Below are 23,840 nucleotides of genomic sequence, written 5' to 3'. Positions count from 1 at the left end.
GTATATAGTTATCGCCCATAAACTTCTCTTTCAAATCCTATTGATTTTAACTGTAAAATAGTACATAAATAGGGACTCTGCTGGTGGCTAAGACTTTGCCTTCTAATGCAGGGGATGCAGGTTAGACCTCTGGTCAGGAGTCCTACATTCTGTGAAACAACTGAGCCTGTGTGCCGCACCTAGAGAAAGCTTGTGCATCGCAACAAAGACTTAGTGCAGCTAAAATTAAAAAAAAATAATAATAACAAAAGTAGTTTAGAGGTAAATACTCCTTGTATGTAGATCCTGTTGGTTCTGTCTTCCAAATAGTTCATACAAACCATCTGTTCTCTGTTTCCATCGCCCATGCTGGTCCAGGGTCTGTCGTCTCTCTCACCTGGATAACCTCCATTACCTGCCATGTCCACATTTGCTTCCTTCCCATCTGCATCTGGTGTGTTTTACTTGCTCCAGTTATTTATGTAATTACTTGATCAAAATATATTTTCCACTAAAAGGTATGTGTGTGCTAAGTCACTTCTGCTGCTGCTGCTGCTGCTAAGTCACTTCAGTCGTGTCCTACTCTGTGCGACCCCATAGACGGCAGCCCACCAGGCTTCTCCGTCCCTGGGATTCTCCAGGCAAGAGCACTGGAGTGGGTTGCCATTTCCTGCTCCAATGCATGAAAGTGAAGTGAAAGTGAAGTCGCTCAGTCGTGTCCAACTCTTGGTGACCCCATGGACTGCAGGCTACCAGGCTCCTCCGTCCATGGGATTTTCCAGGCAAGAGTACTGGAGTGGGGTGCCATGCCCTTCTCCAGGGTGTCTTCCCAACCTAATGATCAAACCCATGTCTCTTAGGTCTCCTGCATTGGTAGGCGGGTTCTTCACCACTAACACCACCTGCAAAGCCCACTGAAAGGTAAACCAGGGAGTTAGGAAACTAGCTTGTTGTCTTAGGTCCACATCTCCAGGACTCTGTAATTGCATTATATTGTCATCCTTCCGTATGTGCCCTAAATTCCGAGAAACAATTTCACATGTATGCATATGAGTTTATTTTTAGCATCAGCAGCATTGTCTTTGTAATAACCTCGTAGTTCTCATAACCAACTATTTTAAGTTAAACAGTATATATTAAGAGAAAAATATCTGCTTTGTGTGTGTTTTATTTAAAAAAATCATTTCTCTTCCTTAAAACTTAAAAGTACCTCGTACCAGTCTCCACAGAGTTGTTGACAAGGCAATAAATAGATAGACTTGATTTTGATCACCTTCACTTGATTTTGCCTATTTTATCCTAAAGTAGCACCAGAGCATATGAAAGGTTACAATTCAGTAGTAAAGGAAAAGGGAATTGCATGCTGATTATTTCCAATGTGACAAGTTTTATACATATTATTTCATTTAATTTAAACAGCTTCTCGTATCTGTACTCCCATGCTCATAGCCGCATTATTCACAGTACCCAAGATATAGAAACAATCTAAGTGTCCATCACAGATAAATGAATAAACATGTGGTACACATATGTGATGGAATATTGTTGCACCATGAAAAAGAAGATACTCCTGCCAATTGCAAAGAGTTGGGTGAAACTTAACAATGATGTCATAATTTCCAAGTACATACCTGACAATTCTGTGTGGAATTCAAAACAAGAAAATGTTGGGTGAAACTTGAGGCTATTATGCTAAGTGAAATAAGTCAGAGAGAGAATGACAAGTAGTGAATAGTATCACTTATATGTGGAAATTTTTTGTAAAAAAAATACCAAACTCATAGAAACAGAGGTTAGAAAATGGTTGCCAGGGGCAGAAGGTGGATGAAATAAGGAGGAGTATAAATTTTAGGTATAAGATCAGTAAGATCTTAGGATTTAATGTATAACATGGTCACTAGAGTTAATAACGTTGTTGTTCAGTTGCCAAGTTGGGTGCAACTCTTTGCAATCCCATGAACTGCAGTATTCTAGGCCTCCCTATCCCTCATCATCTCCTGGAGTTTGTCCAAGTTCATGTCCATTGAATCAGTGATGCCTTCCAGCCATCTTATCCTCTGCTGCCCTCTTTTCCTCCTGCCATCAGTCTTTCCCAGCATCAGGGTCTTTTCTAACAAGTCAGCTCTTCATATCAGGTAGCCAAAGTATTGGAGCTTCACCTTCAGCATCAGTCCTTCCAATGAATATTCAGGGTTGATTTAGTCACCCATGAAGGGCTGATAACATTGTATTGTATTGTATAATTCAAATTTGCTTAGAGAGTTCTCATCAAAAAATAAAAAGGTAAATATGTGAAAAAATATAAACAGCTTCTGGGCTGTTAAGTATATATTTTAATCACTTCTACTTTATTGGTGGGGAAACTGACATTAACAGAGATTTAGTCATTTTCAAAGCATCTCAGCAGCTCCACAAATGGCTGGGCCAACACCCATGGAAATCCCTGATTCCAGTGTTCTTGTTCCTCTTTCTGCACTGTGTTCTTTCAATGAAGGGATGACTCAGGTCAACTCATTACCAGGATCATCCAGTGACAGAATTGTAAATTGAATGAGATTGATTTCACATACAAAGTTCAGAAGGAACTTTCCTCCAACATCCTATTTTATTGTTATGTTGGTAGGAGAGAAATTACTTTTTAAACCACAGGCAGGCCCTAATATAGTGATTTCCACCTTGGCTATGTATGAGATTGACTAGGGAGAATTTTACAAATCAGAATTTCTCAGGGTGGAGTTCTGTTTTCAGTATTTTTACATTCTCCAGAGGATTCCAAGGTGCAGCTAACGTTAGGATGCACAGCTCACATAATTTTTTTTTAGAAATGTATCACAACTTTTAAAATTCAGTGTACAAATAAACATTATGTTTTATACAGAAAATAATTATTCTTTAATGTGGGAAGCAGAATCAGGAATATCATGCTTTCTGTTTCTATCTGAAAGAAAATATATACTTTGACTTTCTATTTAGTATATAATATGTCCACTCATTAATAAGTCCCTGCATCTCCCTTGAAACTAAGGTGGTTGTTGTTTAGTCGGTAGGTTGTGCCTGACTCTTTTGATACCCCATGGACTGTAGCCCTTTTGGCTCCTCTGTCCATGGGATTTTCCAGGCAAGACTATTGGAATGGGTTGCCATTCCTCCTCCAGGGATCTTCCCAGCCCAGGGACTGAATATGCATCTCCTGCAGTGGCAGGCGGATTCTCTACCACTGAGTCACCTGGTAAACCTCATTAATAGGTCCTTGCATCTCCCTTGAAACTAAGGTAAGCAGGGCATTTTAGACATTTTAAAATTTTTTCCTAGAGAGTATGCCTTTTTGCTGTCCTTTGATTATTTACATGGTCTCTCAGAGATATGTGTGTGTGTGTGTACATTTAAGTAAAATGTTAATTCAATAATAGCACCAGAATACAATTTTCTGAAAAGAGGAGTTTCATAACAGGCCCACAAAGCAGGCAGAAGAGCGACAGGGTAACAATGCTGAATGTACTGCACACTGCTGTTTCAAGGGCACGGGTGAATTTAAAGCTACTACTCTCACATCTACTCACCGCCAAAATCACTCAAGGCAATAGAGTAAAGAATGGCTTCTATGAATAAAATATAAGCTGAGATTGTTTCTTTTAAGAAAAAAGACATATCTATGCTAAATCGTAAAACCTGTTTCTAGGGCTGTTCCCTGTAGCAGAGTTACTTGTCTGCTTGGCTTAGGCTGATTGTCACCCTCTTCAGCGGGGCTCTTGTTCAGATAACCATCCGGTGATATATGTGCTTTTCAGGAAAGGAGCTAGGAAAGAACGCATAAATGTGCATTCATTCCATTGCTAATCTGTGACTCACTTCTGTCCTTTCTGCAACTGATTGCTGACTCCTCCAGGGATTCTTTTAATGTTGTATTCCTTCGATAGTCTCTGTCTCTTTCAAATTCACTCTCATTATCTCAACTTTGGGCTCAACTTCCCTCCTGTGCACAACTAGACAGTTTGCCCCTATTTTTTTTTAGCTCTTCGCTCTCTGGCTTTTCCTCAGCATCACTGCCAATGACATTGAACCATCTGAACATGTAATCTTCTCTTCATTTGAGAAAAATCTAATGGAAATTTTTTTTTTTAGTTCCCAGATTCTGGGCCAGGAAAATTCCTCCATCTCACCTTCTAAATGTTTTAAACCAAGGCGATCAAGCTTTATGATCATGGCTTCCCTCTCCTGCCTGATCTACACCTTCACCTGCTGTTCCCCACTTAGCTGTTTATGAGATATCACTATGCCCTCACTTCCTGCTCCACTGGAAGTGGAGCAGGGTGGAGAAATGGAAAAAGCAAGGAGTAAAAAGCAAAGAGGATGAGCAAAAACAGTTAGGAGGAAGAATAAGGGAAAAGTTGGCAGAAGAAAGGTTACTGAAAAAAAAAGACAGAAAAGAAAGAATTTTCTATTGCTGACTCCTTGACGAAGAAGGGTAGTTATGAGTTCTAGGATAAGTGTTTAATTGGCAAACAGACAATTACATAAACATTGGTTCATTAAGTTCTGTTTATGAAGAGAAAATATTCATTTAATTGCAAAGTTAAGAAAGTAAACTTTCATCCTTTCTAAAGATTAATTTGCAAAATACTTAGAAAAGTATTGGCATAGATTTGGCAGATTTGCCTTGGACTATCTGGGAAATTTCATGCTGAAGCCAAATAATGCATTTTTATTAGGTGAAGGCTAAGTGCACTGATAAATGAATTGCAGAAAATTCTAAGTTATTTAAGGCACTTTTTATTTAAAATTCAGAGAGGTGAAAAGAAGCAGCCAGTGTCAGCAACTGTGATTTTAAAACACATTTAATTAACAAATTATTATTTCTACACTTATCTTTATACTTATTGTTCCTAGAATAAGTGAACCCATATACTGTAATCAATGTTGTTATCTTTTTATAAGCATATACTCTTACCTGTTTGGTAGCCGATACTACAGTAATCAGGTTGTTAGCATGCTAACAAATGTCTGATTGATTAGAGTTAACACTATTTTACACTCATTATTAAAATAATGCTTTTTTACTGTAATCTATCATATCTAAATAGGCTGAATTATATGATTTGACATGGTAGTGAATAATCTATTGCCCTCTGGAAAAAGTGTGCTGTATAATAATTCTCTGCCATATATTTGTTCTGAACATTGATCAAAGATAGGGCTAATTCTTTTTAGTTTTATCTGTGTGCTATTTAAGACCAGAATATGTTAAGAAGTGATGACTAGTGTGGCATAGCTGGCAAGCATATTCCTAAACACAAAGATACATGCAATGCCACGTTTGCATGATGTATGATCACTTATCACCACATAATATATTTCTTATTATACTTATATGAGCCTGTGGGGTTTCATTGTATTTGTTTATTTTAGAGCTTACACATATTAATAGATTATGATGATACATATCTATTTACCAGGGTATTAAGTTCAATCCTGTTTTATTTAAATTTGAGCACTATACATCAATTCTTCGGCACTCAGCTTTCTTCACAGTCCAACTCTCACATCCATACATGACCACTGGAAAAACCATAGCCTTGACTAGATGGACCTTTGTTGGCAAAGTAATGTCTCTGCTTTTGAATATGCTATCTAGGTTGGTCATAACTTTCCTTCCAAGGAGTAAGTGTCTTTTAATTTCATGGCTGCAATCACCATCTGCAGTGACTTTGGAGCCCCCAAAAGTAAAGTCAGCCACTGTTTCCACTGTTTCCCCATCTATTTCCCATGAAGTGATGGGACCAGATGCCATGATCTTCGTTTTCTGAACGTTGAGCTTTAAGCCAACTTTTTCACTATCATCTTTCACTTTCACCGAGAGGCTTTTGAGTTCCTCTTCACTTTCTGCCATAAGGGTGGTGTCATCTGCATATCTGAGGTTATTGATATTTCTCCCAGCTATCTTGATTCCAGCTTGTGCTTCTTCCAGCCCAGCGTTTCTCATGATGTACTCTGCATATAAGTTAAATAAGCAGGGTGACAATATACAGCCTTGATGTACTCCTTTTCAAGGAGGTAATTTGCCTAAATTCACCAGGGTGTGATAAGACACAAGAATTAGAATCTGGATCTGTGTCATCAAACCTTATCAGTTTCATTTACCACCTTATTTCTGTGCTAACCTGGGTAAAGATTGAGTTCATTCACTTCCAACAAAAGCAAGGAAGTACGGATCCTTTAGTCTTTGTGATCTCATCAAAGACATTAAAAGTAAAACACTGATTTTTATAAGGAAATGACTGAATAGTTTGGAGGATACTCTTTATGACTTTCACAGATCCCTAAGATTCCTGGACCTGGTTGGAATCTTTTTTTATTTTTTTTGGCCATGATGCATTATTTGCAGGGTCTTAGTTCCGTGTGTGTGTGTGTGTGTGTGTGTGTTGGTCACTCAGTCTTGTCCCACTCTTTGCAACCCCATGAACTGTAACGCTAGGCGCTCCTGTCCGTGAAATTCTCCAGGCAAGAATACTGGAGTGGGTTGCCATTCTCTTCCTCAGGGGATCTTCCCAAACACAGGGACTGAACCCAGGTCTCCTGAATTGCAGGCAGATTCTTTACCGTCTTGGCCACCAGGGACTGCACCCTAGGACCTCAGGAGTGAGAGCTCAGAATCCTAACCTCTGGGCCACCAAGGAATTCCCTGACAGTTTCTTATTTTACTTAGATTTGGAAGTCTGATGTTTAACAAAATAACAAAACTACTACTATTACTCCTCAATTTGATAACATTTTTGAGAAAGGCAACAATAAGAATTGTGCTTGGTTGTTATTTTGTCCTTTTAATCATCTTCAAACTCTTAGTGGCTAACACAGTGCTGAGCAGCAGGTTCCCAAAAATTATCTGTTGCAATTATAGATATTAGGAACAGGTGGCCATTTAGAATCCATTCTTAGTGCCATATGTTATTGTAACATTTTGCCGTTATAATTTGCTTTAGGTTGAAGGTAACTTCTAGCTTTCAAAATTTGAGAGACACTATAATTTTAGAACAACTGTGGAAGTAATGGATCCCAAGATCCCTTAAGATCCCTAAAGCATGCTCTATTTCTATATTTACATTGTGCAAATAATCATATTAGTTCCTTTCATATTTTTATTTGTATTTCTCTCATATTTTGAATATCCTTGAATTACCCTTAGTAAAGAAATAATGTAGAGATATAAATGTGTACATATGTAAGTACATAAAGTATGTACACATGAAGCCTTGTGTGTGACAAAAATTACAACTGGTATTCAATCCTAACTGTATAATCTGTAAGATGATTGACAGAGTTAGACATTTATATTTATAAATTAATACATATTCACTTGTGATGTGGCTTCTAGATTAGACTAATACAGTTTTAACCTACAATGTTAAATGTTTTTAATGTTTATCTTAAGCAGTAACATGCAATTTATCAAGTCATATAATTTAAAAAGATGGTAAGTTCAAATACTTTGCTGTTTATTAATGTATCACTTAAGCATTACTTTGATTCAGGAACTGAGCAGAATGGAGGATGGCAGGCAGTATCTGGGCAAATGCTAAGGTTAACATAGTTTAAAATTTAAAAAGTGAAAGTGAAAGTCACTCAGTCATGTCCGATTCTTTGCAACCCCATACGGACTGTATAGTCAGTCCATGGAATTCTCCTGGCAAGAATACTGGAGGGGGTAGCCTTTCCCTTCTCTAGGGGATCTTCCCAACCCAGGGTTCAAACCCAGGTCTCCCACATTACAGGGGGATTCTTTACCAGTTGAAAATGAAAAAGATTATCCACTAAATCCTGCTGGCCTAGTGGCTCAGATGGTAAAGAATTTGCCTGCAATGTGGGAGACCTGGGTTTGATCCTCGGTTGAAGATCCCCTAGAGAAGGGAATGGCTACCCACTCCAGCATTCTTGCCTGGAGAATCCCATAGACAGAGGAGCCTGGCAGGCTACATGGGGTCATAAGAGTCAGACATGACTTAGTAACTTTTATTTACTACTACTACCACCACCCACTCCAGTATGCTTGCCTGGAGAATTCCATGGACAGAGGCTACAGTTCATGGCGTCTCAAAGAGTCGGACACGATAGAGCAACTAACACACCTTCATCTACTAAATACACTCAGATATACTAACCCAATTATCCAGCTTGCATTTAAAAAAAATATGTTTTAATGAAAACTAAGAGTAACAAAATAAAAGCATATAGTTAATTAGAAAATGTACTGGAGATTGAGCCAGAATATACTGAGTATACAGTTCTACTCTATTATTCCAAATTCTATATAATGAGAAAAATTCTGAGAGCAAAAGCAGAATGGAGGAGAGAAAGAGGTGAGATAGGGAGAGGGTGCCACTGGGAAAAAAGACTACGAACACAAACACACACACATGTGAGCATGTGTGTGCACATCTTCAAATGAGCACCAAAAACTGAAGAATGCTGTTAGCAAACCAGATATTTTGTGGAATCCCTGGAATTTAGAAAGGAGATTAGAAAGAACTATGAAGATAATAAAACAAACATAAGAAAACAGAGCTCCAGACTTCTGTATCAATCCTGTGCTAATATGGTAGCACTCTAGGGGACCCCCATAATCAGAGTCAATGGATGCTAAGCACAGGAGAGGTCACCTAGCCATTCATCACCATAATTATTAGAGTAGATGGACCTCTCCTGTCTCAACTCTTCTCAGTTTATGCAAGGCAGTTGCCATTTAAAAGAGTTTACTTTAAGGTTTTAATTTCCAGTTGAAATAAAATAAATAGAAAACTCACTTGATGGGTTGAATTGAGAAGTGGATATAGCTATAAAAGAAAACAGTGAACTCAAAAATAGATTTTTCCCCATTAATGCAGAAAACAAATATGTAATGGTTATCATGAGATAATGCAGAAATATTGCAAAAATTTTATTAATACTCAATTAAACCTTGAAAATGTCAACACAGGATAACTGGTGGAGATGGAGCACATAGGAAAGTGAAACTATGTTATGTTCATTTTCTAAATAGATACTAAACATTATTCTATGAATGTGTATATTAAATGGTTATAACTATTAAATAGTTGTAACTATTAAGCATATGATATATAATGCTTTGCAGTAACATGGATGGACCTAAAGATAATCATACTGAGTGATAAGTCAGACAGAGAAAGATAAATATAGTATGATATTGCTTATTTGTGAATCTTAAAAAAATGGTACATATGAACTAATTTACAAAACATAAATAAATAAAATAATAGATGTAGAAAACAAACTTATGGTTACCAGGGAGGAAGAGGGGACGGATAAATTGGGAGATCAGGATTGACATATGCTCACTACTATATATAAAATAACTAGTAAGGACCTACTGTAGAGCACAGAGAACTCAATACGTTGTAATTACCTATATGGGAGAAGAATCTAAAAAAGAATGGATATATGTATACATATAAATGATTCACTTTATTGTGTACCTAAAACTAACAATATTGTAAATCAACTATACTTTAATAAAATCTTTAAAATAAAATTAAATAAAAACTAGAAAAAAATGAGAAAAGACAATTTGATGAATTAAAATGAGATTTTAAAAAACAAACAGATATTAGGCTGAAGACCATACTAAAAACCTCGTATGCACCATTCATTCACCTTCTCAGATTCACCTGCTCTTCTCCCAGCCACCTCTGCGAAGACTGCCTCTGAGTAGACACGGAACAACCTCTTCAGGTGTGTCTGCTTTGCATGTCAACACCCTTGCCTCATGCCTCATTCATGCCTCCTGTTCCCAGCATTTCGTCTTTCACAGATAAGTGCAGGTAGCTAAGGATTTTTGCTCAGTTCCCATCCATGTGCAGCCAGAATACAGGGCAAGGAAGAATTAACATCCCATCAGCCAGAATTTTGAGTAGTGAGCAATAGGAGTGAGTGGATAAATTCCCACCCTGTTCTCCCGAGACCATACTGTTCTGATTCACACCATTTTCTGGAAGGGTGGTTCTGAAGGTCAACCATCAGCTCCATAAATATTCTCTATTGACTCTCCCTTTTTCTCTCCACTTGACTTTACTCTGCTCCCTGCCTCTGGCTCTCCTTTCTGGGGACTCCAACCTAAGGAATGCTAAGTAAGTACAATAAACACAAGTTTTATTTCCTCATTATAAACAAAATCTTCAGCATCAGGCAGGCAGGCAGTCAAGAAATAATAAAATAAATAAATAAATAAATAAATGACAAAAGAAAGAAACCAAGTTAACCACAATCCTAAATCTAGCTATATTCCATATATGAGTGAGTGAAAACTATGATAACATAAAGTGTGATAATAACAGAAAATATATCAATATATAGGGCAAATTTTAATAACAAAAGTCACACATTGCACCAACACTGTGGAGCTAATTATAATAGCAGAAAACAGAGTGATGAATGGGACAAGCTAAAAATACACCTTATTGGTTTAAATAAAGTCATGAAACCTTCTATGCCTGAAATATATTATCAAGCTACACATATAAAACTAAGCTGATAGAAATACAAGGAGAAATGTACTGATCCCTAAGTGTTAGAACCTTTAAGATACTTCATTCCAAACAATTTTGATGATGATACTAGACTCAAAATAAAGAGGAACTGTAAAATTCAAATGAACAATTTTATTTAATATATATGCATATGTAGTATACATATACTGTATATGTACACAGAGAGAGAGAATGCTGCACTCTTAATACATTTTTTCTCCAAATACACAGGAAAGAATATTTAAAATTTTCACAAATACAATCAGAACAAATTATGTAATGGAAGGTCACATTCCCTGAACAAAACATTTCGAAAGTAAAGTTAAAAAGGAACAGTCAAAAATAAACCAATAACAATAACAAATATTCTCTTGCTTGGAAATTTTATATACTTAATAACAACTCTGTACTAGAAAGAAAATGAAAACAAATTATAAAATATTATGTTAAAGTTAATTATGAACATCTGATCTTCTTTTGGGTTCTCCAACATGCTGTATTCAGTCTCGTCTGAGACCCTTGGCAGTTAATATTTCCCACCTAATCTGCATAATGTTGTTCTCAGTTCTCATCTAGGATAATCATACTACCTGTCTCAAATGATATTTGAGAATATTAAATGGATTAATTTGTATAAAACATTTACAAGGGTCCCTTGTAAATCTAAAAATCAATTATGTAAGTGCTATCTAGCTATCATCATTACTATCATCATCATTATTGCTTTCTTTTTCTTTATGGACACTGTGTGTTTTATGTAATTAGCATCCATTTTTAAATTTCTCAAGTTTGAAATCAGTGTAAGTCTATGGTTACAAATTGAAAATGGCTTAGCTCTTACATAGAAGTTAATCAATGTGTTATTTGTGTAAATTGTTGCCTAAACTGCATTATTAGCTACCACTATAATGCTCTCCCCAGCCCCATAAAGTGGAAGTCACTTGTCCATTTGCACAAAACAACTGGAAGTCATCAGCTTCAAAAGACATTTGGCTAATTTGGGCACAATTGAGAAGTAAACGAACCATTTTCATCTACGTTTATTTATGAATTTTCAATGCAAATAGATAAAACATAAAAGCTTTTCCAGAAGTTCTTGCAAAGGTTAGATACTTCTTAAATAAGTACTTAAATAGAAGGGAAGTCTCTGTGTTTGTGCTTCTGTTATTTTTATGAGGTTGGATAATGTTTGTTGGCCTTTGACAATATTGTTAGTTGAAGTTAATTCATAGTCTTGTATCTATAATGGCTAGGGAGGAGACAAATGAAAATTTAAGAGTCTTAAAAAGGTCTCCAACATAACCAAAAAGATTCTGATTGTTTGAAATGGAGTAAGGCATCACAAAAAAGCATGTGTACTCAATCATGTCTAACTCTGTAATATCCTGGACTGTAGACTGCCAGGTTCCTCTGTCCATGGGATTTTCCAGGCAAGAATACTGGAGTGGGTTGCCATTTCCTACTCCAGGGGATCTTCTTGACCTAGGGATTGAACCCACCTCTCTTTCGTCTCTGAATTGGCAGGCAGATTCTTTACCACTAGCACCACCTGGTCCCAGCCAAGGCATCACAAGGAATTTCTAATTCATCTTGAGATGCAGCAGAAAGCATGGACCCTCAAAGGTATGATAAAAATGTATGGTTGTTTAAATACTATATCTATTCTTCCACATGGGATGAGCACCATCTCTATATTACCAGGAACATTTTCTAGGTTTAAAGAATGTGAGTGGCATCTCTCTGAATAAGCTTATTACTAGCATAAGAGGAACATTTTTTAGCTAGTACAAGGATGAAGTCAGAAGGGAGAAATAGATTTTCAGAGAGCATGTGATCGGAAAGGGAAAGCTGTTAGAATAATAGAAAGTGTTGTGAATGAGTTCCCAAAGCATATGTCACCAAATGCTAAACTGCAGAGGATGGGGGAGTTGACAGAATATACATTTAATAACGTCTATCATCTATCTCTACCTATATGTCTCATTTATCTATCTTAGTATTTACTGTACGGTACTAGAAATTGAATGCCTGGTGTTGTACCAGACAAATAGGTTGCCTTATACTGTGTTTCTTGCTCTCATGTAGCTTATAACATTAGAGGAAAGAGCTGCTAAATAAAATAATTATACAATTAATAAATTACATTAAGGGTAAGAATTAAAAAATAAATGCACACATGATTCTTATGCTTTTAATTAGAAACAATTGATTTTGGAAACTCTGGTAAAATTTGATTATCTACTTTTAGAAAATAGATGTTATTCATCATGTCTCTTTCTGTGACAAATAAAAGAAGCCCACCTGAACGTGGCTTAAACAAAAAGTGTCAGTAACTGAAAAGTTCACAGTATAACTGACTTGCAGCATGGTGGTGTGCCCTATACTTCCAAGTTATCAAGAAGGTCTTTCCATCTCCTGATTCTTTTTTTTTTTTTTAACCTTGGCTTCTTTTTCCTCCTGGAGCGTCTAGCAGCCAAGCTTTCTTCCCAAATTATGTTGAAATATAATTTATTTTCTGGTATTTTTCATAAAACTTCTGAGGTTAGTTCTGTGGCCCTGTATGGGTCAAATACCCATATCTGAAACAGTGGTCATGGGACTAGAGTGCTTTGATTGTTCAGGCCAGAATCTCACATACTCTACTAAAGTCCATGCTAGACAGAGCTCTCCCAAACCACTTTTCCTGGAAGTGAGGGAGCATAGATCCATTAGGAAATTAAGGCACATTTATTAGAAAAAAGAGAATGGATATTATATAGGCAAACAATAAATATTATAACTGCAGTATTTATCAAATAGTTTGTGAGAACTTAGAAAACAAGATAAGGGAAAAGCTTGTATGACTTAACAGAGCACCGCAGAATCCTTTTCTTATTTGGGTGGTGGATTATTTTTCTTTGCCTCCCTCCCTTTCCTCCTTCTCTCTCTCCTTTCTCTCTCTTCCCCATCTTTCCCTCTCTTCCTAACTTCTTTCCTTCTTTCCTCTCGTCCTTCCCTTTTTTGTTATCATCTTTAAATGATTAAATAACAATTAATTGTTTAATTTAAATGATTTTAATTTACTTTAAATGTCATTTACTTTAAATGACAATCAGCGGATGATTGACAGTAGAGATATGAATGAATCCCTAGTAGCAAACGACTGGGGCTCAGCTGGGATCTGCTAGGAGATTTACATTTTAAAGGGCTTCCCACCTGATGTTAATGGTAAACAACCTTCCTGCCAATGTGGGAGACAAAAGAGACACGGATTCAATCCCTCGGTAAGGAAGATCCCCTGAAGGAGGGCATGACAACCAACTCCAGTATTCTTGCCTAGAAATTCCATGGACGGAGGAGCCTCACAGGCTAAAATCCACAGGGTCGCACAGAGTTGGACAAGACTCAAGTGACTTAGCACGCATGATACATTTTAAAACTGGATATGACACATCAGAGAATGTTTTGATGAGAGCACACAAACCCAAAAGGATCTATCTGTTAGGAAGAGAGAGAACAGAATTTGGGAGCTAGACTGGATGTGAGGGGAGTTTGAAGGAGAATGGATACGTGGATATGTGTGGCTGAGTCACTTTGCTGTTCACTGGAAACTATCACAACATTGTTGATCAGCTAGACACAATATAAAATAAAGGTTAAAAAAAGAATTTGGGGCTAGAAAAACAAAGATGAAGACCCAGCCTTGGAGTAGTTGTGAAAGGGAGGTAATTCACTGAAGTATTTGAAAGTTTGTCTTGCTGAAAAGATTGCTGACTTTCTCTGTGCAGCTTCAGACTAAAAACATAGTACAAAGAGTTGGAAACTTAAGAGATGGTTTTCTTGTCTCCAGGAAACAAAAAGACTGCTAACAGAGCAGTAGGTGTTGAAGGTCTTGAAAGAGCATGTTTCTTTCCACTTTAAGATGCAAACCCAGCCTTGATTTCAACATGTAAGCTGTAGAAGAAAGACTGACTATTACATTTCCCAAACTGGCAGACAAAACACTGTGATACCCCTGAGGGGATGTTCTCACGGAGCCAGGCTTATTTCTTCTGTTCGGTCATGAATAAGTCTGCCCATAGAAAGCCTGACTGAACAAAATAAGGAATCTCCTAAGTCCTCTAGAGCAGGTGCACATAAGAGACCATTATCCCAATGTGATCATAGCAAGAAATTTAAGACCCAAAACATTCATAACTACTGTACAGTTTTCTCACTGCTTATTAGCTGCTTTGTTGATAAACCAAAGAGAAAGTAAGCTTTCCCTGAGTTCAAATGAAAATCCTTACCAAATCTCAAACCTAGATCAGACTAGGAGGTCTGTCATAGGGCTTGTTTTCTCAGAGCCATTGGAACCAGTATAATCCCTTGGGAGGGGTTTTCCTGAATGATCTCAAGAGCTCTGTCCAGCTCTTAAATTCTATGACTCTTATTTATGCCCATTACCTATTGATTTATGAGGTTATTGTCTACAGAAACTCTTTGAAGTCCAAAAGTGAATAATTTAATACATCACTGCATTCTTGCTGTTTTATTCTTTGAGATCACATGCACATTTTCAATTTATTTTTATTAAAAAAAATATTTATTTGGCTGTGCTAAGCCTTAGTTGTAGCACACAGAATCTTTGCTGTGGTATGTGAGATCTGATTCCCTGGTCAGGGAATGAACCCAGATCCCCTGCATTGGGAGTGCAGCATCTTAGCCACCAAACCACTACTGAATCACACACATGCACATTTTTTAAAAAAACTAAAATAAATAAACAAAGTAAAACACTGCCTCTTCTGTATTCTTCCACAGAAAGGGAATTTCACCCAGTAAAAACAGCAGGTCTACATTGTCCTAGGAAGTCACTCACTCCTGGTTATCTTATCTCATAAATAGGTCCAGTCCGTCTGCCTATTTTTGTAGTCGAAATGTTGAATGTGAAAAAGCAGTATTCTTAGCTTCCCTTGTGGCTTTGGTGGTAAAGAATCCACGTGCAATTCAGGAGACCTGGTTTGGATCCCTGGGTTGGGAAGATCCCCTGGAGAAGAGAAAGGCTACCCACTCCAGTATTCTGGTCTGGAGAATTCCATGGACTGTATAGTCCACTGAATTGCAAAGAGTCAGACACAACTGAGTGATTTTCACTTTTCATAAAACCTTACTTCAATGTAAGGCTTTGTTTTTATAACTCTTCCATTCACAATTACAACAAATATAAGAAGGAGGAATATTTTGCAATGAAAACTCTACTCTCATCTCAAACAGCAGAGCACGTAGATTGGTACGCGGAGTGGGTGAGGGGGGTGTCATGGTGCACTGCTTTTAGGATAAGGTGGTGTATTTCTTTTTTCTCATGTCTAGTGCAGTTGAGGAACAGTAACTTGAGTTATAAAAATCATTCCAAAATTAAAAAAATAAAAAATAGCAAAAAAAACCCAAACCAAAACAAACAAAATTTTTTCAGATCTGATAGGAAACATTTAAAGAAGATACAATTTTATTGCTGTTGTTGCTGTTTTGGGGGTGGCTCTCTGAAAGTTGCATTGAGAAAATGAAGCTTGTGAATGAAGTGGTTTCTATTACTGATCTGGTTTCATTTGTGGATGCATAATTTTAGCTACCATAGTAGCAAAAAAAGAAAGGAAAATATATCCCCTATTCTTAGTTATAAATTGTTTCAGGTAATTTTGCTGCACAAAGAGGTGAAGGACACTTTCAGTGAGCAGGGCTGTTGGAAAGACAGGCAGGACTCTGAGTAGACACCCTCACTCGGTTCCCCCGATCCTCTTTTCCTCCCATTCACTGTTTTCTGTCTTGATGCCCCACTCCTTCTCCCCGGGTTTGGGCTCTTTAGAAAGAGAAGATATGCAGCATTGAACTTAATTGTCATGGTTCATAGTAACCGAGGAACTGAGAACCATGGGGCTCCTCAATGACTTGGGTTTTTTAGACTCTGGACATAATAGTATATTGATTAAAAACTCAGATCTATTCTGCCGATGCTGAGCTCCACACCATAGTGCCCTTGACACATACATTCTTTCTGTAAATTGTAGCCTATATGCCTCACTCTCCAAATCCAGGCTGTTGTGTGTGTGTATATATGAAGTGAAGTGAAGTGAAAGTCACTCAGTTGTGTCTGACATTTTGTGACTCCAGGGACTGTAGACTTCCAGGCTCCTCTGTCCATGGGATTCTCTAGGCAAGAATACTAAAGTGGGTAGCCATTTCCTTCTCCAGGGGGTCTTCCCAACCCAGGGATTAAACCCAGGTCTCTGCACTGCAGGCAGATTCTTTACCATCTGAGCTACTAGGGAAGTCCATGAATATATATATACACACACACACACACATATATGAAATAAATATGTATGGTAAGTATATATATATATATGGTAAACATAGGGAAATTCAAGAAAGTCATATATAAAATCATATTTACTTCTTAAAGAGATGCTCAGGAAGCAAGAAACAAAGGGATCTGAAGAGAATGCACTGGTCATAGCAAACACCCTCTTCCAACAACACAAGAGAAGACTCTACACATGGACATCACCAGATGGTCAACACTGAAATCAGATTGATTATCTTCTTTGCAGCCAAAGATGGAGAAGCTCTATACAGTCAGCAAAAACAAGACTGGGAGCTGGCTGTGACCCAGACCATGAATTCCTTATTGCCAAATTCAGACTTAAATTGAAGAAAGTAGGGAAAACCACTAAACCATTCAGGTATGACCTAAATCAAATCCCTTATGACTATACAGTGGAAGTGAGAAATAGATTTAAGGGTCTAGATCTGATAGATAGAGTGCCTGATGAACTATGGAATGAGGTTCATGACATTATAAAGGAGACAGGGATCAAGACCATCCCTATGGAAAAGAAATGCAAAAAAGCAACATGGCTGTCTGAGGAGGCCTTACAAATAGCTGTGAAAAGAAGAGAAGTGAAAAGCAAAGGAGAAAAGGAAAGAAATAAGCATCTGAATGCAGAGTTCCAAAGAAAAGCAAGGAGAGATAAGAAAGCCTTCCTCAGCGATCAATGCAAAGAAATAGAGGAAAACAACAGAATGGGAAAGACTAGAGATCTCTTTAAGAAAATTAGAGATACCAAGGGAACATTTCATGCAAAGATGGGCTTGATAAAGGACAGAAATGGTATGGACCTAACAGAAGCAGAAGATATTAAGAAGAGGTGGCAAGGTGGTACAAAAAAGATCTTCATGACCCAGATAATCACGATGGTGTAATCACTCACCTAGAGCCAGACATCCTGGAATGTGAAGTCAAGTGGGCCTTAGAAAGCATCACTATGAACTAGTGGAGGTGATGGAATTCCAGTGGAGCTATTTCAAATCCTGAAAGATGATGCTGTGAAAGTGCTGCACTCAATATGCCAGCAAATTTGGAAAACTCAGCAGTGGCCACAGGACTGGAAAATGTCAGTTTTCATTCCAATCTCAAAGAAAGGCAATGCCAAAGAATGCTCAAACTACTGCACAATTGCACTCTTCTCACATACTAGTAAAGTAATGCTCAAAATTCTCCAAGCCAGGCTTCAGCAATACATGAACCGTGAACTTCCAGATGTTCAAGCTGGTTTTAGAAAAGGCAGAGGAACCAGAGATCAAATTGCCAACATCTGCTGGATCATGGAAAAAGCAAGAGGGTTCCAGAAAAACATCTATTTCTGCTTTATCAATATGCCAAAGCCTTTGACTGTGTGGATCACAATAAACTGGAAAATTCTGAAAGAGATGGGAATAAGAGACCACCTGACCTGCCTCTTGAGAAACCTGTATGCAGGTCAGAACAGTTAGAACTGGACATGGAACAACAGACTGATTCCAAATAGGAAAAGGAGTACGTCAAGGCTGTATATTGTCACCCTACTTATTATGCAGAGTACATCGTGAGAAATGCTGGGCTGAAAGAAGCACATGCTGAAATCAAGATTGCCGGGAGAAATATCAATAACCTCAGATATGCAGATGACACCACTCTTATGGCAAAAAGTGAAGAAGAACTGAAGAGCCTCTTAATGAAAGTGAAAGTGAAGAGTGAAAAAGTTGGCTTAAAGCTCAACATTCAGAAAACTAAGATCATGGCATCTGGTCCCATCACTTCATGGCAGATAGATGGGGAAACAGTGGAAACTGTGCCAGACTTTCTTTTTGGGGGCTCCAAAATCACTGCAGATGGTGATTGAAGCCATGAAATTAAAAGACACTTACTCCTTAGAAGGAAAGTTATGACCAACCTAGATAGCATATTGAAAAACAGAGACCTTACTTTGCCAACAAAAGTCCGTCTAGTCAAGGCTAGATGGTTTTTCCAGTGGTTATGTATGGATGTGAGAGTTGGACTGTCAAGGAAGCTGAGGACCAAAGAATTGATGCTTTTGAACTGTGGTGTTGGACAAGACTCTTGAGAGTCCCTTGGACTGCAAGGAGATCCAACCAGTCCATCCTAAAAGAGATCAGTCCTGGGTGTTCATTGGAAGGAATGATGCTAAAGCTGAAACTCCAATACTTTGGCCACCTCATGCAAAGAGTTGACTTATTGGAAAAACTCTGATGCTGGGAAAGATTGAGAGCAGGAGGAGAAGGGGACGACAGAGGATGAGATGGCTGGATGGCATCACCAAACCAATGGACATGAATTTGAGTGAACTCCGGGAGTTGGTGATGGACAGGGAGGCCTGGCGTGCTGTGATTCATAGGGTTGCAAAGAGTCGGACATGACTGAGCAACTGAACTGAACTGAACTGAATCTTTTATTTAGTAAACTGGGCAGTGGATATGGCTATTCATTTTATGTTTTATAAACTTTATATATGTTAAATGCTGCATTACTTCTTAAAAGAGTGAGTCTAATATGATACATTTCTAGTACTATATCAACAAATCCCTACTTTTTATATGACAGGAAAAGCCCAAATAACAGCAAATATTTATGAAAGTAAAATATTAAAATATGCAATTATGAGTAAAATTTCCCTTACAGTGTCTTGGGTGCATCAAGATGCACTCAATCATCCATTCTAGAAATCAGTGCAGAAAAATTATGTCAGTTCTAAAAATAATTGTAAAGAGTCACCTTCAAATTACTCTCTGACAGCTGGCAGAAAATAAACATTTGGAGATAGTATGCTAATCAAATACCCATTTTATTTTTGATATTTAGTATAAAAATTATGAACTTAGGAGATTAATAGTGTTTCAAGTTTGAAGTTTTTTAAAAGTTACCCATTCAAGTGGTTCTCAGCTTGTTGTTTAGTTGGTACCAAGCATTTTGTCAAAGTGATTTCCATCATCACTGAAAAAAAAGCCATTTTTTTCTGATCATTACATTGATAAGTTATTAGGAATTCTGTTATATTTATCACTTATAATAAGTTTCAAAACAACCAAGAATATTAAGTAGTAGTTTTTGAGTAAGTTTTATTTATATCACCTCCTATGTTGAATTGCATGGTTCTACAACTTATATAAAAAAAATGGAAGCAGTGACAGACTTTATTTTCTTGGGCTTCAAAATCACTGTGGATGATGACTGCAGCCACAAAATTAAAAGATGCTTGCTCCTTGGAAGAAAACTTATGAGAAACCTGGACAGTATATTAAAAAGCAGAGACATCACTTTGCTGACAAAGGTCTATATAGTCGAGCTATGGATTTTCCAGTACGCACATGTGGATGTGAGATTTGGACCATAAAGAAGACTGAAAGCCTAAGAATTGATGCTTCTGAACTGTGGTGTTGGAGAAGTCCCTTGATAGTCCCTTGAACAGCAAGGGGATCAAACCAGTCAATACTAAAGGAAATCAATGCTGAATACTCATTGTAAGGACTGATACTGAAGCTGAAGCTCCAATACTTGGCCACTTGATGTGAAGAGCTGACTCATGGGAAAAGACCTGATGCAGGGAAAGTTTGAAGGCAGGAGGAAAAGGGAGTGACAGAGCATAAGGTGGTTGGATGGCATCACTGATTCAAATGACAGGAGTTTGAGCAAACTCAGGGAGATTGTGAAGGACAGGGAAGCCTGGTGTGCTACAGTTTATGGGGTCACAAAGAGTCAGACATGACTTAGTGACTGAACAACAACTTATAAAAAAATAGATTCAAACCAGAACAAATAGAATGGGAATTCAAGAGAGCAATGAAAAGCACAGCATACAGGGTCTTGGAATAGTCTAAACATTAGTAGTTTGTGTCTTCTATTTTGTTTTAATAAAATCTGTATTCACTTAAAGAAGACAAGCTGGCCAACAAACAGCAGAAGAGGTAGACCAATAGCAAAGTTTTATTTCAAGCACCACAAAAATAAATAGTAGCATTGTTATTGAAGGAGAGTGGGCAATTCAGAAAGAATGCTGAAATAGAATAACAAAGAAATACAGTAAAAGTGGAAACGAAACACATGGAATTTTTCAAAAGAAATTGTATATAGAAAGTATGATGTGTGTCTGTGTTTTAGCCGCTCAGTCATGTCAGACTCTTCAAGACCCCATGGACTGTAACCCATAAGTCTCCTTTATTCATGAAATTCTCCAGGCAAGAATACTGGAATGGGTAGCCATTCCCTTCTCCAGGGAATCTTCCGGACCCAGAGATCGAATCTGGGTCTCCAACATTACAGGCAGATTCTTTACTGTCTGAGCCACCTAGGAAGCCCAGAGAATATTATACACCAAGAGCAAGCTAAGAAAGTGAATTTTAACTTTAGTTGTTCAGTTAAACTTTAGTTTAACTTAGGTTGCTACAAGAAACTACAAAAATGAACCTAATAGTACATTCTCCCCCAAGAATATTATTGAAGCCACAGTTCACGGTGTTACTTTCAATGAAGCACCATGTTTGTAAACGAGGCTAGATCTGAGTTCAACAGACTTACTCTTTTAAAAATTGCAGTTAGGAAGCAAGAGTCAAGTATAACTTTCATCAGTGGCAACTAGATAATGGCTTGAAATTCTCAGTGAGTAGCAAGTAGATCACTTCTCATCTTCTTTTACATTATTTCAGGTCTTTGAGGGGCCACAAAGCATTTAGTACTGAAACCAAAGATAATAACTGATCATATTACATAAGTTGGTAATGTACCAGAAAATTAACTCACATTTCAGTATTTCGTTCATCAATTGAATGATCTCCATGAAACTAACATGTGATGATGGCTGCTCCATCCTATTTGTAGCTAGGATGAGAAATCATTTTTTTTTTAAATACTTGGATATAAAGGCAAGAATTAGGCAATATATCACCATTGATAACACATTAATTTCCTTCTTCTAAGCCAGGATATTAATTGATTAAGTCATTCAACAACTACGTATTGATATGTCCACCAGTTATAACTGACTAAGTTAGCTATGAACAGTAAAACTAAATTAAACAAAAATTTAGTTTCTGCCCTCAAGGTGCATATAGTCTAGTAGGAAAGATAACATACTCTTCTATATTCTATAAACACATGGAAGGGAAAGTGTTTGTCGCTTAGTCGTGTCCAACTCTTTTCAACCCCATGGACTGTAGCTCACCAGGCTCCTCTGTCCATGGAATTCTCCAAGCAAGGATATTCCATTCTCCAGGGGATCTTCCCAACCCAGGGATCAAACCTGGGTCTCCTGCATTGCAGGCAGATTCTTTACTAATCTGAGCCACCAGGGAAACCTCTACAAACACATATTGGAACTCTAATATAACATGCTACAAATTTCAGAGGAAAAGTCTAAAATAATGGTGTTTTCATTCAATCAAACTGAAATGTTTTCAGTAGGCCATGAGATACACTCCAATTTCCATATTTGTATTCATTTTGAAAATGTCTATAAAAAATTCTTATTTAACTTTTTAAAAAATGAGATAAAATTTACCATTTTAACAATTAGGTCAGGTTCAGTAAAATCACAATATTGTTCAGTGATCACCACTCTCTAATTCTAGAACATTTTCATCACCCGCCAAAGAAAAGCAATAATCTTTAAGCAGTCACCATCAATTCTCCACAGTCCCCAGGCCCTGGCAACACTTAATATAATTTGTCTTTATGACATAAATGTCTGTTTATTCTGGAAATTTCATATTAATGGAATCTTATATAGCCTTTTGTGTCTGATTTCTCTCACTTAGCATAATGTTTCAGGTTTCATGAGTATATGAGTGCTGTTTTTTTTTAATAGCTAAATAATATTCCATTGCATAGATATATCACATATTATTTACCCTCTTCCCTAGTCAGTGGAATTTTGTGTTGTTTCCATCTTTTGCCTGTTGTGAATAACATTGCTATGAACATTAATTTATACATTTTGTGCAAATACGTATTTTCAATTCTCTTAGTTACACCTACGAGTGGAATAGCTGGTCATATGATAACTCTGTTTTGGATGAACTGTCAACCTTCTCCACAGTGGTCACATCACTTTACACTACTAACAACAATGTACAAGGATCCCTGTTTCTTCACTTTTTAGTGACATCTGTGATTTCTCATTTTGTTTCTTATAGTCATTCTAGTGGATGTGAAGTATCTCACTGCAGTTTTGATTTGCATTTCCCTTTTCACTTTCATGCACTGGAGAAGGAAATGGCAACCCACTCCAGTGTTCTTGCCGGGAGAATCCCAGGGTTGGGGGAGCCTGGTGGGCTGCCGTCTATGGGGTCGCACAGAATGGGACACAACTGAAGCGACTTAGCAGCAGCAGCAGGAGCAATGACTATGGTGCTGAGCATCTTTTTATGTGTTTATTCGTCACTTGTATGTCTTCTTTGGAGAAATATCTATTCAGATCAATTGCAAATTTTTCAATTTTATCTTTTGGTGCTGAGTTGTGAGAGTTCTTTATATATTCTGGATACTAGACCCTTATCAGATATACTATTTGCAAATATTATCTCTCATTTTATGAGCTGTTTTTTTACTTTCTTGATAACGTCCTTTGAAATATATATTTTTTAAATTTGTTTAGCTTATTTTTTCATTTGTTGCTTATGCTCTGATGTCATAATTAAGAAACCACTGCAAAGTACACTAAAATTTACAGCTGTTTCCTTCACAGATTTTTATAGATTTAGGTCTTACATTTACGACTTTGATCTATTTTGAGTTAATTTTTACTTGTGATAGGAGATAAGGATCTAAACCCATTCTTTATCTTGTGGATATCAAGTTGTCTCAGCACTTTCTTTTATTAAAAAAAATTACTCTTTCCCATTCAGTGGTCTTGGCATCTTGTTGAAAATCAATTAGCCATAGATATATGGATTTATTTCTGAGCTTTCATTTCAGTCTCATTGATGTATATATCTGTTTTTATGCCATGCTGTCCTAGTGGCTCAGAGAGTAAAGTC

At 37.2% G+C, this 23,840-nt stretch overlaps 1 protein-coding gene and 1 non-coding gene across 2 annotated transcripts in view; one reads left to right on the top strand and one right to left on the bottom strand.

Annotated features, from left to right (window-relative positions):
- Window positions 1-23,840, bottom strand: part of DPP10 (dipeptidyl peptidase like 10) — a 1,635,137-nt gene that overhangs the window by 905,579 nt on the left and 705,718 nt on the right. The window lies entirely within an intron of this gene.
- On the top strand, window positions 1,576-1,652 carry LOC112443675 (small nucleolar RNA SNORD121A). Its single transcript, XR_003032085.1, has one exon. It is a non-coding gene; the product is annotated as a small nucleolar RNA SNORD121A (small nucleolar RNA).

Source organism: Bos taurus, chromosome 2 (genome assembly GCF_002263795.3).
Source record: "Bos taurus isolate L1 Dominette 01449 registration number 42190680 breed Hereford chromosome 2, ARS-UCD2.0, whole genome shotgun sequence".
NCBI lineage: Eukaryota > Metazoa > Chordata > Mammalia > Artiodactyla > Bovidae > Bos > Bos taurus.
This window is presented reverse-complemented; position numbering and strand designations above follow the sequence as displayed.